Genomic DNA, 23,231 nt, shown 5'->3' with positions numbered 1-23,231 from the left:
AATGAAAATTATGTTCATGATTTTAAATCCAAAATGAATTTTATTTCAGGAACGTCATCTGAGGAAGAAGAAAAGAAAGATTTCTAGAGACAGTCAAACAATGAATTCCTTGCAAAGAAGCAAGATGAATTGAAGAAGATGGCTGAGGAGAATACATATACGAGAACTTGTTTCCGATGCAACACCGTTGGACATATTGCCAGAGACTGTTTTAAGGCAATACAGTCAAAACAGGGAGTATCTGATAAACTCAAAAAGAAAGTGGTTGAATTCGAACCACCAATTGATAGAGAAAAATTGTTTAAAAATTCTAAATTTGAAATTGGTGAGTGTTCGAACAAGTTCTACAAGAAAAGAGCTAAATTTGACAACCAGAAATCGGTTGTTAAAAAAGCTGGTGAAAGCTCTAGCGATGATTCTGATAGGTCAACATCAGAGGAGCTATCTTCTGGCGATAAAACTGATTCCATAAAGTCAGTTGAGCCACAAGTTGTTTCAAAATGTGAAGCTGTTTTAAAAAATGAACAATCAGTTCTGATTGTGAATGATGAGGAGTTTCCATCACTTCGGGCTGAGAATTATAAAAAGAAAATTGGTAAAATTGAAATTTCTAACCAATTTTATAATGATAAACAGGAATTTGATGCTGAGAAGGTCTTTAACCCCAAGGTAAAACATATCTTTGGTAAGATGATTGATCGAAAAGTCAAAGGGGTTAAAGAATTTTATGAGAAGAAAACAAAGAAAGAAAAGGTTAAACCATCCCTGGTTTGTGACTGGGATGGTACATATTATGAACAGTAAGTCTCGGGACTTGCCGGAGCTCCCAGGTTGGTAAGCGTGGAGCATGAATCGGCATCTTTCTTGAATTTTATTCAGTAACGTCAATCATACAAACGGTAAAGAGGTTTGTTTATGTTTGTTGGTTATAATTACAAGTGGTTAGACGATTTGATTGTATATGGTAAATCAAGGACATTAATTTGTACTTGTATTTTCCTATAACTGGTTGGAAGACAAGATGATGAACCACATCCCCGATCCTATGCTTGATAAACCTACAAGTGGTAAAATCAATCAAACTCATTTTCCGGAAAAACCATTTTGATTAAAACAAACTTAAGTGTTTTGAAATCTAAATGGGAAAATAGTTTGTTGATAGGGGGAGTTCTGATTGTTTATGCGCTAGTGAATGGCGAATTGATGCAATTCGATATCGGTTGTCAAGTTTTGTACAGTTTGTTTTGTGTTCAAGTAGGTCTATAGCTTAGTTTGTTTTCATATTTTCTTTAATGTGTTTGCATTTTAGGGGGAGTAGAAAATTTCAGAAAATCCAAAAACATTAGAAAATTTGAAAAAGCCAAAAACATGATAAAATCAAAAATGAGTTTTTGTTGCATAAAAGAGGAAATGATAGTACATCAGTGGACTATCACAACATGCTAAAGAATTGGAAAGTTTAAAAGTGATAAACAATCTTACTACGGATGTGTCAGTAGGTTTTTGCACATTTAGTAAATTGAAACGAGATATAAACCTAATTCAAACTTGCTTGATTCGTGGGTAACTATTCTTGAATATATGGGTAATCCCCGAAATCTTGTTTGAAAGGTCCCGTATTCTGAGATACTAGGTCTTTATACTCAGTGATATCTGGGGTATTATCCCGGGACTTCTGCTGTATGGAAGTACTGACCTAGTCCCAGGATTATGCTTTTCGCAAAATGCTTGAAACATAGCATCGCCCTTAGCAAGCTGATGAAACAATAAAATTGATAGTCGCTGCTGTTGTAAAAAGATCCTCTAAAGGGGACTCACCTAAAGTCGAAATCGTCATCTCTTTGCGTATACGGAAGTATCGACCTGAGCTCTCACGGCCCTCGCACATAACCCTTTTACAGATATCATCTGTGGTATACTCACATGTAAGATTGAATATTGGGATCTGGATACAGGAGTATATTCGAGTGGAGTGATACACAATTAAGTTTAAGTTTCAAAGACATTAATATTGTATCTCGAATCGTTTGAAATGTGTGTGAAAATTTAAAGTGGACCAATATACTGACAATCTAGGTAAATTGTTTAGAACTTAGAATGTTTAAAGCTTAACGGTGTTGGTGATGTGTTTTTATACTGATATGATCCTCTTGCACGAACTCGCAAAAATATTGTCTGTAAATGTTTCATTTTTGCATTATTTTGTTTTTACAAGTAGTGTCAGTCATCATCTTTCAGATAATACAAAAAGATTTTTGGTGTGTTTTAGCATAAATTTTGAAAAAGTCAAAAAGATTTTCGACGACTGATATTGAAAAGCTGATTTTCAAAATTCTATGTGCTAAACATGATGAACAGTTGGTTTGGGAGATTGTGTTTGTTTTGATACGAAAAATGTTACAAGTCTCAAGTGGTTCATCAGTATCTGAGTGATTAATTGATTTGTGATAAGTTTTAAGTGGTGTCTATATGTTTAAATGTTTGTCATAAAACTTATGTATGTGGTAGAGTTTTGTTCAGGAAAAGTCATTATTTGAGGGGGAGTGAATGTTGGAGCTGAGAAACTCAAAAGATGTCAACATCAAAGTGAAGGAGTCTGTTGGTGATAAAAGAGAAAGAGATGAAGATAGAGAGAGAAGCCCAGAGACTGATCAAGACTGAAGACGTGAAGACACAGCTTTGTCATGACTCGATAGTCGACTCGCCAACATCTGAGGGGGAGTCTGTTGGTGCATGCATCTGTCGACTTCGTCTTGTATCGAGTCTTAGTCTTAGAGTGTTAGATCAGGGCACGTTTTACTAGAACACAGGAGATTGTATAGGTGATTGTAATAGGTTTCGCTTCAAGGGACATAAAGGTTCCGCTTGTATGCCATTGTTAGTTCCGCTTGAATGTCAAGTTGGAGGTTTCGCTTGTATGACATGTACAATCAAGCGAAACCTCATGACCTATAAATAGTGGTCATTGAAGCGAAACAAGGGGTTAGACTTGTTACTCGTACCAAAGGGCTGCCGGATCGAGATTTGAATGTAAACTGTCAGAAATCAATGCAAATAGAAGTTTAAAGTGATTTGCTAGCTGTTCCTAAGTCAAATACTTATTTTCCGCATCTGTATTTGATAGAATTTCCTCTGAACGACTCGTTTGGTTCGAGACACGATCCTACACACGGAACATAACAGTCCGTATCCCACAACGACTCCTTCCTCGTGCAAGCTCCAAGCATTTAACGACCTGTATGGCATGTAACAACGAGTCAACAACAAAGTTGAGTGAGTTCACGGTTGGTTGATTAGTTTTAAGTTGTTTCTGAAAATGTGGTTTGTCTTTCGTTGGCATAATTGCCGTGGGGGTTACCCCGTAGTTGAAAGCATGATTAACCAGTTCATTCTTTATTACCCAAACCATATCCATAATCAGTGGGGGCTTCCCCATGTGAACCACTAGACCGTACCATATCGACCACTAACGCAAATAAGTTGTGCCCTACATCAGTGTCTATCATCACTGACAGTTTGCCATAGTCCATTAGTACACGCCCGTCCGACTGGCACGGTGTGAGGTTTGTTAAACCTAATAGCGCTATTAACTAATGACCCGCTCGCCATTGGCCTCGGCGATTAAGTTGATATAAAATGAGGGACTTCATGATAGAGTTTTGTCTAGTAAGTTTTAAGGTTGTTGTCCTACCCAAGGAGGACGAACGTACGTATTCTACCCAAGGAGAATACACAGGATTAACATTGGCATCCTACCTATGGAGGATGGCCGTACATATCCTACCCAAGGAGGATATGTAGATCCCGTTTTAAATTCTTTAACCCATTCCCAACCACCAGGAAATCCCATGCCTTAGAAAGTGTGTGAACTCACTTTGGTTTGCTCGGTTAGATTCTCAAATATAGCTAACAGTCAAGGTCGTTCAATCACGTCCTAATATGATTACCAGTTAGTTTATTAGTGACTTCAAATAAGCACAAAGTTCCTACACGCGTCTATCACATAACATGCATCACTTTAATGGTTCACACTCATATAAACATTCTACCTATAGCTACTCAAGAACAAGCATAAGATATTGCACATATTACTTTCATTGACATATAACATGTTAGAACATCCTCAGATAACATACTCGACATTTAGACACGCAATCTACTACTTATGTCATTTCAGCTTTACTATCCAAAACTGGGCTGTTTTCGGGCATTTTAATAAAATAGTTATCTTACTTCAAAAATTCCCAGATTTTTACAGAAGGTGCTAAACGATCAAGATATTTTTGTGTAAAAATCTCGGGATCCAATTCATCACCAATATTTTATAAAAATTCATTTTCCAGACTGCAATCAGATTCATCTTTTTCTGATTGCAGTCCACGGAATAATTTATTAAAAATTCATCGTAAGTCCGATTTATGAAATTCCAGTGGGAGGATTAAAAATACATAAGTGGTCATTTACAGTACAAATTTCATGACCTAGTTCTACTCAGGTTTCAAGTTATGATGAAGAATATAACACATATTTTCAGCAGCAAAAATGCAGCTTTAGCTGCTGTTACAAAACGACACTTTAAAGTAGTAAACGAAGTCCAAAAATTATGATTCTAGTGCCATTAGAACCGTATTTCATAATACATAATTCTAGGCTTCAGAAAATACGGTTTTCGTTTTATTAAGGTCCTGTTACAGCCAACTGAAGTTGGCTGTAATCACCAAACAGCCTTCTGTTTTCAGTTTTTAACATTCTAAAGCGCGTTCGATTGATTCCGTTAACATGTTTAGCGATAAATAACGATACTTACAGCAGATTATAAGTCCTTCATATCAGCACAAAATCATCATCCACCAAACAACATCATTCTAACATTATTTCTTCATGTATCATCTTGTTTAAGCTTATGTTCAAGTTTTAAGTGTAAGATCTTATGGTGTTCATATGTTTTCTTCATAATACATCTATTAACCACTAAAACAACATGTAAAATGCAAGGATCTAAGTTCTTACCACTAGCTCAAGGCTAGGGGAGTTCAAGTGTAGAAAAGTGATGGTTAATAGCAAATGGAGAAGGTATATTCACGGCATGCCCGTTGGCTTTGGGGTTGTGGGAAAAGATTAGTTTTTGGTGCCGCGTCAGGAATTTTTTCTTTTTTCGTTTTTTCCTTTAGAGATTTACTGGAGCTGCACACGCTCGGAGATAGAAGAAAGTCGGAGAAAGATGTGCTACACGGGATCATTATCACAGCATACTGGATTTTATGGAAGCCTAGGAACAATCTGCGATTTAACGGGATAATTCGTAATGTTGAAGATATTTTTAGCGAGGTTCGGGCTACCAGTTTTCTCTGGTGTAAACATAGGCTTAAAAAAGGGAAGTTAGAGTGGGCGGACTGGTATAAATTTGTTAATATGTAGTTTGTTTGTGTGTTGTGGTCGTCCCGGTTTTCGGGTTCGACTTTTTTTAATAAAGTTCTCCTTTAAAAAAAAAATTGACATGTGATGAATTAGTTTATGGAAAAGGATAGACACGAATCTTCATAGAATAATTATGTCTATTGTTAAATCATTTTACAACTACTACACTTCCTCCTGCGTTGCCGTGTTCCAAAAAGAAAGTTACATTAAAACGTAGGCTAACTGAAAACATACATAAAAATAAGAAGAAAAATGTATTATACTTGACTTTACTCATTTGCACAAAAATACAAAATAAAGTTTACGTCATAACGTAGATCAACTGAAAACATACATAATAGTAAGCATAAGATTATACTATACTATACTTGACCTGACTCATTTTTGGGAAAAATTTACGTCGAAACGAAATCAACTTGAATTTATACCCACATGTACATAAAAATACACACGTAAAACTTGATTACAAAGTCTTTAGAAAGTTAAGAGTTTGTAAGTGTTAATGCTGAAAGTTGAGAGGTATAAATATAAAAAATACAAAACGAAAAAAATACAAAAGGACAAAAAAGAAAAGAAAAGAAAAGTTCACCTAAGTTAATAATTTTGCAGTATATATAATATAACTACGTGATGCCCTGCCTGCGTTGCGGGGCGATGGCCGAATAATTCTCAACCAACTATAAAAACAGTACTTTAGTTTTGCTAGAAATAAAAAGTAAAAAGAGTGTTAGGTAGCTCTTTGACACGATTATTAGTTTGGGGCAAAGTCATATTTTATTTTTACTTGGGGGAAAAATCAAATTTTTTTCCCGAGGTTATAATCCTAATTTTTAGCTGCTGAAAATCATATGTTTATTTTGCACTGGAGGCAAAAACGTAATTTTGAATTGAGGATGATATCGTAATTTTGAACCGAGGGGAAAATCGTAAATTTTAGCTGGAGGCAAAAGCATAAATTTATTTTGAACTGGGGGCGAAGACGTAATTTTAAACTGTGGGCAAAACCGTAATTTAAAAGTAGGTATAAAATAATAAACTGGTGTAAAATCGTAATTTTGAGCCTGGGGGAACAAACAAAATTTTATTTGAACTGGGGCGAAAACATAATTTTGGCTGAGGGTAATTTTTTTACGAAGGCGAAATCGTATTTTTTAGCTCGGGGCAAAAGGGTAAATGTATTTTGAAGGGTAAACACCCACCACCACCCAAAAACTAAAAATTCTTTTTTTTTTTTTTTTTTGACGAGGGGGTGGGGGTTTAGGTTTTTGGGTGGTGATGGGGGTGGGGGTGGTTTTTTAGTTTTTTTTAGGTTTTTTGGGGGGTGGGGGCGTTAGGTTTTTTTAGGTTTTTGAGGGGTGGAGATGGGGGTGGGGGGGGTAGGGTTTAGGTTTTTGGGTGGTGGTGGGGTTGGGTGAGGGTGCATGTTTAGGTTTTAGGTGGTGATGTAGTAGGTTTAATTTTAGGTTACTGGACACCTATCACTCTATAAATCCTTCTTACACTTCTTACAATTAGAAGCTTTTGTAGAATAACTTGACCCTAAACTATATATGTGGTTAAAAGGGTGTGTTATTTAGACTAAAAGTAAATTCCATATAATCTCAGTAGAGCAACTCCAACACAGGTTCGTGTAGAAGAAGAGACATTCAAACATGTAGCGGGACCAGTAGATAACATGGAGGAGAGAGAAAGTGTGCGTAAATCAGTTGAAGATGCTCTTAGGTCGGGGTTGTGGTATACCGCCCCTAGCCACATCAGCTTCGTTATCGCCCTATAGCGCCCCCACCCCATCCCCTGCGTGCTAGGGGATTTGGGGGGGGGGGGGCGATCGAAGCTCCGCCAGCCTAGTAACGAGCGCTAAAGGGGGTGTGCAGGTGCGGTCCATTCTTTTCAACCAATCAATTTTTTTTGTATTTTATTTAACCGGAGACTTTAAACCATTGAATGCAAGTTAAAGTGAAGGGCTTTAAAGCCCCCTGTGTGACATGACGCTGATATAAATCTGACTTGGCACTATAAAACCGTTATAGGCTTTAAACCACACCTCTAGCCTTAGAAAGACGTATGGTGGTCATGTTAAGGTTGAGACATCAAGTCATTGCCCGATAGTCATTGTTGTTAGATATGAAACAATAGTTGTCATGTCACACAACTCAATACATGTGGTGATTTCTAATTTTCTAACACTTTATTTATTAAAGGTTTGATTTAGGTCACATTTTGGTTCCACTAATTTTTTAACACTTTATTTATTAAAGGTTTGATTTAGGTCGCATTTTGTTTCCAAAAGGTAAACCTAAAGTATTTTTAACTTAAATTCCATTAAATAATTATTTTAAAACTTAAAATACTTATAAAAATTGTTTGGAATATAAACCAATGTTTTAAAAAACCAGTTTTTAAATTATATCGGGTTAGGTTCAGAAATGGTCTAACCTGTTAAACCGGTTTGTACCGGGCGGTTCAACCAGATTAACTAACTAACCCTATAAATCCATAAAAAACAACTTTTACTAAAAAAATAAATCAAAACTACATCATTTCATAATAAAAAAAAAATATTCCAAAAGTTAATCTGTAATAAAAAAAATAATCCAAAAATTCACTATTGATATCTTTTTGGGCGCTAGGTTTTACTAAGAAGGTAAATCGTCTCCTTTTTAGGGCCATAAAAGATTAAAAATCCAAAATTTAACCTTTGACCCATTACTGGTACTGGTTTAAACTAGTATAACCCAATATACCGGCAGTACAACTTCTTTGCCGTTCCTTGAGTTTACCGGTATGATTCGTGTCGCCCAAGCTTCCACCATCCGGTTCAACCGGTCGATATAAACCGGTTTTTAAAACAAAATGTCATAAACAAATACCCTTAAGATAAAAGGCGGATCTTTGTACATAACACCAAGTATGTATGTAATATTGACATGTGATGGCAATAGTTCTTGATTAATCAAAACGGATATGTTGGAATTTTCATATAGTTTGTGTCTCACCTTTATATACTATTAACTAGGTTAGAGCCCGCGAGCTTTGCGGGTAGAAATTTAATTTTAATTAATAGATTTATGTCGTAAAACATAAAAATATGTTTTTATAAATGTTTTATTGAATTATGTATTATGAAAGACATAACATAAGACGCAAAACCAACAACAAATTTTATGAATATTTGAATAAATGGTTCACTCCATTCCATCTATCATCATTAAGGCACACTAAAACTACTCTAGATTTTTTCAATTATCATCATCTTCTTATTAGGAAAATAAGTAAAGAACGGTTTAAAAGGATACAGTAACACTTTTGCGGATTAAAAGATTCTTCACAAGTGCTATCTATATGTAAGTGTATTTTTCTTCAACCTCTTATTCCTCGACTGTGGGCGACCTCCGGAGCATTTTGAGCTTATGTAAAATTGCCATTCTTAGTTTTGACGCTCAATTTACATTCCATCTTTAAATGAAATAGCTCCTGCATTCGCCGACGGAATACTTTAGTTAGTTCAATACAGTAAGAAAAAGAAAAATTATAACACGGATGCGTGTCCAATCTTCACAAGAAAAAAATGCAAATTTCATACTTCTTTTGCCACGAACATACATCTAGCCTTATGACCGTATCTTCTAACATATTAAATTCTCACTCACTTGTTGATAAATCTCCAATAGTAACTAACAAAAAAATTACATTGCCTTCCATTTCAACATGAGTTCTTGTTTTTTAAGAATTCATAACTTGGAAATTTAATACAACAATTCATGTACCACTAATTAATAATAACTAGTCTTAGCCTCCCGCATTGCGGGGTAGGGGGTGTAAAACCATGCTACCAGTGTTGCGAAGTGGGAGGCATAAAGTCGTGCTAAGTAGCAATTAAACGAAGACCAAAATCGAGAAAAATTGCGAAGGAAAATCATGAATTTTAACGCTTAGTGACTCACGTGACGTAAACCATAGACGAATTCGAATATATACCGACACATATTAAAATTTGAGGAGGGTAAAAACAGACAAAATGTGACCAACAAATATCGTGCTATGTAGCAACCAAACAATAACAAACTCGAGAAAAAAAACGTAAAACAAAACTATTATAAAAGAATAAACTAATTTAATTTTTGTTACAAAATTATAACAAAACCAAAGTTTTGTTACCTTAAAGTTTATATATGAAAAAAGAAAAGCATAAAAGACAAAACCATAATAAAACAAAAATATAGTTACTGTACCTCATATTCTTATGAATTAATACATATAAGGAATTTAACATTATAATAGATTTTTTTTTACTTATAGTAATTACATTCTTTTCCATAGTTAGATCTTTTAGTTTTTTTTTAAATTTACTATTAGTACATTTATGAGGATGGTTTTGGGTGATTACTTGACCCACGTACTAAAACTTATTATCTGAATACAAAATGAATAACCATCCACAATTCTACGTAAGTTAGTTCGAGAGGATAATAACCGGTTGAACCAGTCTAACCCATGATCAAATGAGATAGTATAATTACTAATTCTGCAGTCAAAACGATGAGCTAGAAAATTCATTGTTCTGCTATCATGCACATAAAACAGATCAAATTGAAGGCTCTAATGCAATAGAAAATGTTAGATCATTTCCTGCCTTTTCTTATAAGGGGGTGTGCAAAGCATACAAAAGGGCACTGACGGATTTAGCATCTGATTAGGGGTACCCCTCAACTTTCTTGGCGAAGTACATTTTAGTACATTTTATTCCTTCCCCATTTTATGTATCGGCTACCCTTGAACAAATTTTTTTAGCCTATGCTACCCCTCAATTTTTCTTTTAAATCTGCCACTAAAAAGGTATCTTTAGCATCATCCAGATTCAGTCCCATAAAGTGTGTTTCCTTGTGGGTTGGTTTGGGTGCTTTCATGCATATTAATTCCCTTCTTGTACTTGTAAACAATTAATACCCTTTGTGTTATAAAATACACCATTTATTGTTCAGGAAATATTTGCTATACAACTGTGTGTTACACCTTAATCATGCATATTTATAACTTACCGTTGCATATTTACTCCAAGTGATGGATGAAGTTGCTCCCACTAAGCCAGCAGCAACATAAGCCATTTCTAGAATCCAAATGAATGTCCAAAACACCTGCATTGTGTCATGTCAAAACTAACTATCAAACTGACCAATATATCCTTCCAGCTATGCTACCTAGTCTATATTATTAATGTATGAATACGTTCTAATTTTTAAGGGATAGGGTGCTTATCTAGTATTATTAATGTATGAATACGTTCTTATTTGTAAGAGATAGAGTGCTTACCTGGATCTGTTGAACTTCATATTTGTAATCTTTCTTCCTTCACCATTTGACTTCATAAAGTCAAAGTACACATTATCTCAGTCTTTATTTTCTTATGAAATATACTTGAATTTACTTAATCTTTTAATAATTCAACCTCTATCTCAGTCTTTATTTTTAGTTAATAGGACTTCAATAAGCCATCCCAAACCATTTTCTTCCTACCCAAAACTTGTAATGATATAGTTCACCCAATAATCCCTAATTTGGCTGACTTAGGTTAAATTCCACGAGGACTCGCCAACCTCTTTGTTCAAAATTATAGATTTAAGAAAAAGAGGTTGCCAGACCCCAATGCTGTTCAAAAAACCCCAAATGGATTTTCACCAAAAGTTATCCTGGAATCTTTTGTAACCTAAAATGAAGAAGAGTGAGGAAAATCATACGTACCAAAGTTTGTTGATGAATCCAAAAATACAATGAGTACCTTTTGTGTAGATTGAAATCACCCAGCGAGGTGTCTCTGGGGAAGGGGGAGGTGTGATTAAATTTTGAATGCTCACTGCTCAGGGATGTTTTATTTGGTGTATGGCTGACTTTTTCTTTTTAACCATGGACAGTCTAATTGAACATTCAGGGCAATCTCATTCTCTCTCCAACATAGAATCTAATATGGGTGGGCTAGAATAATAGCTTTATAAAAAATAAAAAATCCCAGAAAATTACACATAGGATGAAACTAAATGGGGGGCTTGTGAAATTGACACATAGGACATGGAATGCTAGAATTTTGACACATTAGTTTTCCCAACTTTGCTTTATTATAGTAGAGATTTAAAACATTTGTATGCATGTTTGGTTGTAAGTTAAGCTTAAATAGTTGTACCTTAACTAAATACTTGTTGTAAGTTGTGCTTTTGGTTGTAAGTTGTGCTTAAGTGGTTGTACCTTTATCTAAGCAGTCAATAGCGGTGCTATAGCGGTTAGTGGACCTCAGGGTGTGTAGCGGTCCAAATAGCGGTGGCCTATGGCGGTTCCGCTATTAGCGGCGCTAAATACCGCTACTTGCCGCTATTTGGAAACCTATATAGCAGTTATAGCTTCAACTCATTAAAAACCCAAGTCGAAGAGTGTACTGCTTGGTCCTTAGTTGCTAGGTAATAATAGAGAAGAAGTGGTGCCTAATCGAAGTTGCTGAATCGAACCTTACATGCTGATCGAACCTTACCTTCCCTGCTGTAACCGGAACAGAGCATCCATCATCATCATCGTCTAAAGAATGTGTATCTAGGAACAGTGTGAATGTGGATCGTTCCTCTTGCAGCAGTGAAGGAGAGATGGGGAGTGGGAAAACGGCATATGATGAAAGTGAGGATGTTTAGGTTTATTTAAGTTTGGGTATTTTAACGTATAACCCCCTCCATCTTCATTAGTTTATATTTAGTCCTCATACTTGTGAATTTATATATATTTTTTCAGGGATATATATATATATATATATATATATATATAAATACATAAATTATGCATGGTATAAAAACTACCGCTATATCACCGCTATACCACCGCTATAAACTATATATCATATAGCGGACCTTGACCGCTATCCGCTATTTTATCGCATTAACTGCATAGACCTTTATCAAATATTGGTTGTAACTTGTGCTTAAGTGGTTGTACCTTAATCAAATATTGATTGTAAGTTGTGCTTAAGTGTTTGGTTGTAACTTGTGCTTAAGTGGTTGTACATTAATCAAATATTGGTTGTAAGTTGTGCTTAAGTGGTTGTACCTTAATCAAATAATGGTTTCATTACCTTAACAAATTCAATCTGTTTTGTATGCATGTATGGCTATAAATTGTGCTTAAGTGGTTGTACCCTAATTAAATAATGGTTTCATTATCTTACCATATTCTATCGGTTTGATCCATTCAAAGTTGTGTTGTTTTATTTGTACATTATTATTATCTATAATAATCTAATTAATTTAGCCGAAATCTTGTATAAATATAATTTGCAACATATTGATGCAATGGTTGTTGTAATATATGCATTATGGTTTGTATAGTGGTATTGATATATATTATATATAGATTACGATGAACCTGTCAAACGGGAAAAAATAGACGCGGGTTCATCGTAACGCGCGAGTCCTAAATCAACTTAGTTATTTTATTCTATGTTTTAAGTTTCGATTTAATTTCTTCGCATTAACACCGCAACTTCAGTGTCGGTGGTCGCTGGCAGTAGTGTGGCATTAGTGCTCGCCCCCGCCGCAACGCGGGGGTGCTTAATACTAGTTAATCTTATAATGAAGCAATAAGTTTGCATAAGTTATAAAACTTTGTCCAAAAACCAGCCCATAATACATAAACCTTTAGCCAATGAGCTAGTGGTGGAGTGGTATGGGATAGGCCTTGTGTTCCAAGTGACCCAAGTTCAATTCCTGCCCCCAGCATTTAGTTTTTGTAGCACCTGGTGGTGATGGGAGACTAGGAGAGTAGGCGGCGATTGCTAGTTCGATCCTTGAACTGAGCGGGTTTTAACTCGTCGCACTGTCGTGCCTTCGGGCGGGTGTTCACGGGCTTCGGACCTAGGTGAGGGTTTTCCCCGTTTCGGGAGACGAGTGTAGCCCAATGTGGTGAATTTCTCTAGTAGCCCATTTGGAGGATTCATTGGCCGTTAAAAAAAAATTAGAATCTGAGTTTGAATTGTTTGTGAATGTTTAAGATGAACAAATGGAAGATGATATAAAGATAAAATAATTTGCAGCGGAATGAATGTAAACCTTAGATCACAAACAATGGAAGATTTGCTTTCATCTTGAATACTTTAAGTTGAATGGTTAATTCACGCGTGCATGAATACAATTCTCCCCCTCAGCCTTAGATCACTCAGTTTGTTCGTACAAAATGCAAGTGTGTGAAGTGATCCAATAGAACAGTACATGCACTGTTCTATTTATAGTACAAACCAAACCACTGTGGAATCTACACTGACGTCACCTAGACAATGACATCTAACAACTATAACCACTTCTAACCTCTGTTATGCTAAACACTGATTACAAACTCTGGTGAGCTCTATCCTCTAATGAAGCTTTAGCAGACCTTCTTCAAAGGGTGATCAGACCTTTGCTTCTAGCAGACCTTTGTCTTCATCAGTGGTTTAACTTTAGCAGACTTTGTGAATCAACAGACCATTAGCTTTTAGCAGACAAACAACAGTTATTTAATGCCTTTGTCATTAGGAGGAGAATGAATCCAAAACATTGTTATTCTGGATCAGTTGATTGCAGAACAATTTTGGCTTTCAATCATCTGTTCTTAAGGTGGGATCCACATGAGCCAACAATCCCCCCTAAAAAGATGATGCCAAAACCCTTCTTCATTCTTGATCTTTATTTCTCATCAACATTTCCCGGATTTTCCCTTTGAACTGTAATTCAAAGTCCAAGGAAATCATGTCTTCTTCATCATCCCTTTCAAGTTGAAGGTTCAACAGATCTAGGAGGTTACATGCATTCAGACCATATGCATCCTCCATATTAATCCTTTCAACATCACCATTTGATCCGAGCAAAGTCAATACGTGGGTGTCTGAGGCTGACTTCCACTTAGTATTTTTGGAACAAATGGTTTTCTTGGGACAAGATTTATTAGGGATGAGTTTGGTGATTGAGGTCTACTTGCCAACCTTTTAATAGTTTCAGTAATTGAGCAGTGAGTTGGTCAGCAACATCATCCATGTGGAACTCAATCTGACATTTGATTGCCTCTTTTCTGTATTCTTCAAACCTCTGCTCATCTTCCTCATCAGTCTGCTTTTGCCTTTTTAATTGATTCAAGGCATTTACTGTAACACTCCATTTTTTTGTAACTTACCTGAATTAGAAAGCTTGTTTTGTAATTCAATTTTTGGAAACCTTGCTTCTCTTATAATCATATTTCGTTTTATAACCTTGTAAACCGAGACTTCGATCGCAATAATATTCCTATTTTATACAAATTATACCTTTACTTGTTCGTTATACTTATACGTTTTAATTCGTTATACGTTCGACACCTCTTTCATGATTCTTGGAAACACGTGATAAACTTACTAATACGTATGATACATACAAGACACTTAATTATTTGAATACAATACTTATAATTATTTAACGAGTGAATTTCAAGGATTGTCCTTTATCTTTATACCTTTTTTCAGGCGTTGTCCTTTATGTTTAAAATTGACGAGCTTTGTACTTTATGTTTCAAAATCTTGCAAGGTATATCCTTTGACCCTAACCAAGTTAGTTTTTTCTGTTAAATCATATCACTGAAGGGTAGTTTAGTCTTTTTATTATTTTTTTAAATTAACAAATAAAACAAAAATAAATCTAACAAAACTAATATAATATGTGACATAAACCAAAACCTTGTATGCCTCTCTCTCTACCCCTTTCTCTCCACAGTCACCATTAAAGCATTTCTCTCTACCCCTCTTTTGATCTCCACCACTTTCCAACATCAGATCACACCACCATTATTATCACCACCACCACCACCCCCACCCCACACCACCCACACCCACGACCATCACCAAACCTCCTCCAACCCAAACCCTATTTAATCATTTATCCCCAAATCAATTCCCCCTGTTAAACACACAATTTTTACCTCATCTCTCTATCTCGTTAACCCAAAACCAGATTACAACTTCAAGTCTCTCTCTCTCCTCGTTCATACTACAGGCTCTCTTTCTCTCTCTTCTTAAACACACATTCAAGATCAAGATCTGGTGATCCGACGGCAGATTTTTACAAAACAAAGTGTACGGCGGCAGCGGGTAGTGGTCATAATATTATAACAAAACCAGATCTCAAATCTATCTCGTTCATAACAAAACGAAGTGGAAGGCGGTTTTCAGGTGGTGATTTACGGGGTTTCGTGGTGGTTTAATTGCAGGTAGTGTTGGGTGGACGGTGGGGGTGGTGGTGGTTCATCTGCGTCGCCGTTATCTGCTTCGCCTTTATCTGCACAATCGTCATCTGCTTCGCCTTGATCCGCACAATCGTCATCTACTTCGCCGTCATCTGTGCCGCCGTGGAAGTTTGTACCCAACCACCAAAGGTTGTTAAGTTGGAATTTTGGATTTGATGAATTTGTGACTTGCTTTAAATTTTGGTCACATTTACGCAAGTCTTCAAGGACTTTGATAAATTTGTTTCTTGATTTGAATTTGTGATGTGAGATTTTTTGGGTTTTAATCATGAATTGTTTGTGGGGTTTAGGAAAGAGGGAGAGATGGCTCAGGTTTCAAGTGGTTCTCCGACGATCTAGGGGTCCGGTTGGGTGGTGGCAGTGTTGTGGGGATGGTGGTGGTGGAGGGTTGGTGACAATCGTTGTTTTGTGATGGTGATGTTGATGTTGAAGAGTGTTGTGAAGGAGAGGTAGAGAAAGAGGGGTAGAGAGAGAGAGAGAGAGCTAGAGAGAGAAGCAGATCATGTTTTTGTTTATGTATACACGTCTATACTTAATATATTATAGGGTGAAAAGACAATTTTACCCTCATGTACAATGTACATGACTAGATTTGACAGAAAAAACTAACTTGGTTAGGGTCAAAGGATATACCTTGCAAGATTTTGAGACATAAAGTACAAAGCTCGTCAATTTTAAACATAAATGACAGCGTCTGAAAATGGGTATAAAGATAAAAAACAATCCTTGAAATTCACTCTTATTTAACACCTCATTATATACCTATACTTGTTTAAACATTTCACTTATTCTTACAACACAAAAAAAAAATCATGTTTTTCATGCTTGTTTAACATTTGATTCCTTATTTTATATGCATATTAGACTTTGTAACATAATGGTTTATACATTAAAAATATGAATTTCATAATATAAGTCTCAAATGCACACTTTATTAATGTTCAAAAAAAATATAAAAAGAAAAACAATGGATAACAGTCCTGTTCGAACAGCCCTATGGCTGAATTTCCATGTCTTTTTCATTGTTTAAAACTTCAAAACGCATGATGATTGAATGGTTAGTTAACTAACCTAACATATTATATATTATTCTATACCTGTTGATGCAACAAATAATAGACCAAGGCCTGTAGCGATATCTCCGGGTAAAAGGGTTCAAGGGTTTCGATTAGCCTAACGCAGGTCGTGGGGTCCCCCCACGTTTGCAAGACGTGGAGAGAGGTTCATTAGTGTTATTGTTGTTCTTCTTGAATTCTAGACTGATATGAAACCATCCCAGAACGTAATCGTTGGAGAAGATGAAGTATTTGGTGTGAAGAAGAGAAGCATAAAGCTAGTTCTCATGGGAGAAGAAGAAGAGAAGCAAGCATGAAGCTTGTTCTTGAGAGGGGGAAGGAGAATCAGAGAGTTAAGATAGTTTTCAGCTGATTCTGGAGTGCTTGATATGTTTGGCATGGGCTGCAATTTATAGGGGAAGAGGTTTCTCAAAGGAGAAACCTTTAACTAATGAACCTGGCTTGTAGTGAGGGACTTACCCTTTTAGGGGTTGAACGGTTTGGACCTGCGGACAAAAGGGTGTTCTCTGTGCACATGTTCTGTCTGTGCAGAAATGGTTTACACGTTAAGTGTTGATGTGACCGGACACTGTGCTTGTCCTTTTTACTGTTCACCTGAGTTTGTGCGTATTGAACCTCTCAACCTTTTAACCTTTTAAGTTGTTATGTATATTAGTCATTTTATTGAGATTTGGGCTACCCCCGTCATCAGCCCCCCAAGTCAGAGGTGTTTGGGATGTAAGCTCAAATGCTTCTGACTTTTACACATTATTTTTTATTGCTTAAAGGCTTCAGGGCTTTAAGGCGTTTGAGTTTTGAGATTTGAATTTCGGAATGATAGTAGGCTTCAAGGTTTCAAGGCTTGAAGGCGTAAAGGCTTCAACTGTCTCACTCAAGAGGTAGTTGAGGATCGACCTAAAGTTTAATCCGGTGGGTCTGGGTTTTGGCAAATCGATCGGTTAGTGTCCTGTTGGTTCGATTGCTCTTTATTGCTGAGTTTTCCAACTTGCGTCATCCGTTTTCGGTCTTTATTCTGAATGTTTTAGAGTATTATCGTGTGTCGTTTGGTCAGTTACACCCTTAAGGTCTTGCTAGGGTTTTACACTTTGATGTTTTGTGTCCAGCGATAGGGTATGACCCATCATTGTTGTTGTTCGGCGTTTCTTCCAGTTAGCCAAGAAATGCGATTGTTTTACCTTTGAAACATCTCATGTTTATGTGTGTTTAATTTCGTCTATGGTTACTACCATTGGTTCTTGGAAGGACCGATTTTCCTGGATTTCTGAGTCCATTGTTCCTTTCAGGCTTGTTTGGAGGCACCCTTATGTTGTTTTGAATGAGCTTGAACCTTTCAAACACGAGATAGATGGTTGTTGAAGTTTATTAGGAGGTGTCCTTCTAGGCTTTGTCCCTTTCCCAAACATCTTTTAGTGCTGATAGATGTTAGCATGTTGTGGGACAAGCCGGATCGTGACCCTGTGCTCGTGAGAGATGATCAAGGTATGATATTTTGTATTTTCTGCTTATGTTATATTTTATTTGTTGCAGTTATGTTTGCCTTAGACTTTATCAAGAGCGATGACACATCTGATGTTGTGTTTGGAGATGCCGAGGCTACATCCGGCGAAGATGTTGTTGTTAGGGGCACTGAACAGAGGTTCGAGGGTTCAGGCTATGTGAACGTTCCCAATGTCAAGGGTTTCACCAAAGTTGTTGCTTCCAAAGTCTCTACTCGTCGTTCGAGCTGTTGTTTGATAAAGACTACTGACCAACCATCGGCTTCTGAGCCGGTGGAACTAAGTAATGACATAGAGGGTTCAGATGATTTAGAAGTTGGGGTTGGGGAAAATCAAAAAAGGACAAGGGACGGCCCTTGGTGGTTTAGCGGGTAAAAAGGTTGTGAGCTTGAAGGGTTCCGGGAAGGATGGTGAAGGTTCCACCAATGTTAATCCAGGGGAGGTTTATGTGCCAGATTGAAAGGTCATAGTTGGTGACAGCTTCAAGCCTTCATCCGTTTGTGAGGATGTTCTTACCCACTTTGATTCTCCTATTGTTCTAGGTTCTTGCTCATCTATGGATGATGACCTGATGATTTCGAAAAATGGTAATGGGTGCTTGTAACCTTGTTGCCTTGCTTCCAAAGGGTGTATCCCAATTTCGCAAGAGGATGCGAGAATATGATGTCTTCTCGAAGAAGAGGGATGAGATGAAGGCTTAACTAGCTACTCAAAAGAAGGAGGCAGAGGGTTATGCTGGGAGGGAGAAAAGCTAATGTTGAGGATTGATGAGCTTTCTTCCCAGCACAAGACTGAGATGGTTGAGTTGGGAAAACGCTTGGAAGCTGATAGGGTTCAAGTCAGGGTTGATAGGGTTGCTTTGGAGGTTCAGAAGTAGCCTCCTTGGAGGAGAAAGAAGGGTTAAAGGCTTCACTTTCCCAGGCAACTGGTGATAATAAACGGCTCATTGAGCATGGATTCCAGCAAGTGGTTACCCATCTTCTCCATTCGTCGGAGTTCAACAAAGTCTTGGGTGATGTGTACACCAAGCTTCTTGCTCATGTGAGACACCAAGGTTTGTTTGCTGGTTACAAAGCTTTGTGAACCTGGGGAGCCTTAGGAAAAGTCTTCTCTTTTTCAACCCAAAGCCTTCAAAGTCTTCAAGGGAACAATTTTTAAGATTGAGCATATGGTTTACCCTTATGTGGGTGAAGTCTCCAAGTGTTTTGGTAATTCTTTGCCTGTCTTACAGGAGCTAAAACCCAAGGGCCTTAATGAGGTTGTTTGTAACGAAGTGTTGAAGTCCCTCTCGAAGAAACGTCCTTGCTTCGGAGATAGCGGGGAAAAGTGTTCTGAAGGTGGTGAGGGCTCAAAGGGTTCAAGCCTTGAAGCCTCCGAGGCAGCGGGTGCAGCAGGGAGGAAAAAGAGGAAGGCTAAAAAGACCCAAGATGATGGAGGTTCGAAGAAGGATGATGCAGCAAAGTCTACCATCCCTGACGTTGCTAAGTGAAGAAGAAACCTTAATTCATAGCTTTCTTAGCATGTCGAACAATGTTATGGGTTGTTTGTTTGAACATCTTTTTATTTTAAGGGAATCGTCTAGATCCCTTGGTGGTTAAAGCCTGGAAGGCTTGTGGGCCATGTTTCATGTTTGATGGCCAGTATGACCCTTGCTATCTTTAACTTATCTTGCTATATTTATTGTGTTGTTCTGTTTATTCCCTTGTGTTTTCATTGGTTTTGTATGTTGTCTATGTTTTGGGTGGTGCATCTTATGTTATTTATACCTTAAAGGGTTCAGTGCTGCAGTCACTTAGCCTTAGGATATTTTTAACAAGAAGATACAACCTCTATCCTATGTATGACATTCACTTAGAGTCTTTTTGGTTCGTAAGCCAATGTTGAGGCTTAAGGAACATTTGGTGTAGGCTGTTCAAACCCGTCAATGAGACATGTTTTTTTAAGATTTCTATGAGTCTCATGGAGTTGTATTGATTTAGGAACTCACCCCTTATATAGGTCCATTCAACCCTTGAACCTATTGAACGATGTGGCCTGGGAGCTCATCCCCTTACATGGCCCTTGCCATGGAGTTTCTTGCTAGGTTCTCAACCTGATTATAGGATAGAAAGACAAATTCATTGTTCATTCATTTCAAAGTACTTTGATTACTAGGGGAATAGAACAACTTTTTGGAACTATTTGTAACACGTTTTGGTTAAACATGGAACATTTTAAGGTTTTTGCCATCCCAATGGCGGGGAAGCTTCTTGCCTTGCGGACCTGTCAGCTTGTATGATCCCCCTTTGTGGGCTTTAAGGATAATGTATGGCCCTTCCTACTTAGGGCCAAGCTTTCCTTGGCTTTCTTTCTTATAGGCCTCATTATTTCGAAGCACAAGGTCCTCAGGCTTGAAGCGTTCATGCTTCACCCGTGTATTGTAATACAATTCCACGTTTTGCTTGTACCTTGCTTTTTGTATGGCTGCTTGATCACGAGCCTCTTCGAGGAGTTCCAAATTCAACATCGTCTCTTTCTTATTTGGCTTGAGGTCGATGTTAATTGTTCTGTGTGTTGTTGCTCCGATTTCAGCTAGGATTACAACCTCTGATCCAAACACTAGGCTGTAGGGTATTTTCTTGTGGCTCGTTTTCTCGGTTGTTTGAATTTCCAATAGCACATTGGGAAGCTATTCGAGCCAGTTGTTGTCGTATCTTCCCAATCGAGATTTAATCCCTTCAACAATGTTGTGGTTTGTCCTATCAACCTGGCTATTGGATTGTGGGTGAGCTACCGAGCTGAATACTTGAGTTATTCTGAACTCCTTGCACCAGGAGCTAGAAGGTTTCTCGCCAAACTATTTCCCGTTATCCGTGACTAGTGTCCCTGGGAGCCCAAAACGACAGATTATGTTTTTGTAAACGAAATCAATGACCTGTTTCCCTGAGATTTTTGCCAATAGTTTAATTTTTGGCCACTTGGTGAAGTAGCCCACCGCTACCAATAAGAACTTGACTCCTCCTTTGGCTGGTGGGAATGGTCCAACAATGTCCATTCTCCGCTTAAGAAATGGCCGAGTCGAGGAGGTGGGAATGGGGTCATGTTTGGGGTTTTGGGTACCGGAGCATGTAACTGACGAGCTTCACATTTTCGCAGTTGTTCGAAGGTATCTCGATGCATGGAAGGCCAAAAGTGTTCGAGGTTTATCAACTTTGACACTACCGATTTTGGGCCACAATGAGCTCCACATATCCCTTCGTGAACCTCTTTGATCAGATATTGGCTTTGTTTTGAGCCAACGCATTGAAGTAGTGGTGTAAGGTATCCTTTTTTGTAAAGGATATCTCCTTGTAACACATATTGCCTTGACTTGATACGAACCCTTTTAGCCTTAGTCTAGTCATTAGGTAATTCACCATTTTGAGGAACCTTTCAATGGGAGTCATCCAATTTGGCCCTTTTTTAGTGATCACATCTTGAACCTCAAGTTTTTGGATGGATGAGGTTTTTAATACCCCAACTAGTACCTTCTTGGTGAGGTGGGTAAACGTTAGAGATGCAAGCTTGCTTAGTGCATCCAACTCTCTTGTTTTGAGATCTTGGAATTTATTTGATGGCACATGTTTGAAATGCGTTCATTGATTTCTCTCAGTACTTATTCATGTTGGGTTCTTTTGCTAGGTAGCTGTTATTGTCTTGGCTTGAGAGAGTTTGTGAGGACTTGTAGCTTTTGAACCCCCATTTCTTTCGCTAGCTTTAGCCCAGTGATCAATGCTTCGTACTTGGCTTTATTATTGGTAGTCTGAAATACAAGCCAAAGAGCATATGTGAATTCTAACCCTTCAGGGTTAATTAAAACTAGCCCAGCCCCTGACCCTTCGATACTAGAAGCCTCATCGGTAAAAAGCTTCCAGGTATCAGGGTTGGAGGGTTCAGCTGCAGTTGTATTAACTTCTGTTATGGATTTTTTAGGGACTTCTATGATGAAGTCAGCTGAGACTTGGGCTTTGACAGCTTTTTTTGGGACATAGGTGATTTTTTAAGCACATTCTTAATAGGTTAGTCAGTGACCACTTGTATCGGGTGTAACTGAAAGTACCTTCGAAGCCTTCTAGCCGTTTGTACTAGGGCTAGAGCAAGTTTTTTCGAAGAAGAATATTTGATTTCTTCTAATTTTGAAGTTTTGAAAAAGTCAATGGGTATCTGAACTTTATTTCGTTCAATGATTAGAGTCATACTTATGGTTTTTTCAGCAATCGAAAGGTGGACAGAGATCGTTCCTCCTGTTTCCGGAGCTGAAATGGTTGGGAGTGAAGCCAAGTGTTGCTTCATTTGGTTGAAGGCTTCCTTTTGAGGTAAAACGCTTCAAAGCTGTAAGCTTTCCATCGAAAAGCCTTTCTTGTTAGCACATCTCTTGAGGGTTAGCTTTTATGCTTTGTTTCCCAATGATATGCCCTACAAACGAGCACTTGATTGGATTAAGCCTCATGTTGATCTTTCTCGAGTTTTGGAAGGTTTCTTGTATGTTATCGAGCATTTGGTATTCCGTTTTGCTCTTGATCACTAAATCGTCAAAATAAGCTTTAATGTTTTTGCCGATTTGTCTGGCAAACGCTTTGTCAACCAGACGTTGATAAGTGGCACATGCATTTATTAAACCAAAAGATATTTTTTGATAGCAAGATATACCTTCATCAGTGTGAAATGTGGTTTTTTCTTCATCTTTTTTTTTCATTATTAGGATCTGATGGTAACCCTTTTAGGCGTAAAGAAAACACTTGAATGGGAAGCATGTGAGCGAGTTATCCTTGAGGTCTATCTCGGGTAGCGGGTAGCAATCCTTTGGGCGTGCTTTGTTCAAGTCTTTAAAATCGATACACATTCTCCCAGACTTGTCGGGTTTTTGAACCATTACCGGATTGGCTACCCATGATTGATACTTGACTTCTCGAAGGATTCCGGCTAGAACAAGCTTTTCCATCTCTTG

General features: G+C 37.5%; 1 long non-coding RNA gene across 3 annotated transcripts; it reads right to left on the bottom strand.

Moving 5' to 3' along the window:
• Positions 1–8,562: 8,562 nt before the first annotated feature.
• On the bottom strand, positions 8,563–11,351 carry LOC110905452. Of its 3 annotated transcripts, XR_002573134.2 has the most exons (4): positions 11,158–11,351; positions 10,729–10,778; positions 10,458–10,553; positions 8,563–8,892 (listed from the first exon to the last, which is right to left on the bottom strand). It is a non-coding gene; the product is annotated as an uncharacterized LOC110905452 (long non-coding RNA). The 3 variants fall into 3 exon arrangements; XR_002573132.2 differs by lacking the exon at positions 10,729–10,778; XR_002573131.2 differs by lacking the exon at positions 10,729–10,778 and having other exon boundaries at positions 11,195–11,351.
• Between the last annotated feature and the right edge of the window lie 11,880 nt (positions 11,352–23,231).

The sequence above is a fragment of the Helianthus annuus genome, chromosome 14 (genome assembly GCF_002127325.2).
Source record: "Helianthus annuus cultivar XRQ/B chromosome 14, HanXRQr2.0-SUNRISE, whole genome shotgun sequence".
NCBI classification, from domain to species: Eukaryota; Viridiplantae; Streptophyta; class Magnoliopsida; order Asterales; family Asteraceae; genus Helianthus; species Helianthus annuus.
Note: the sequence above shows the minus strand (reverse complement) of the source record. Positions and strands in the feature narration are given on the sequence as shown.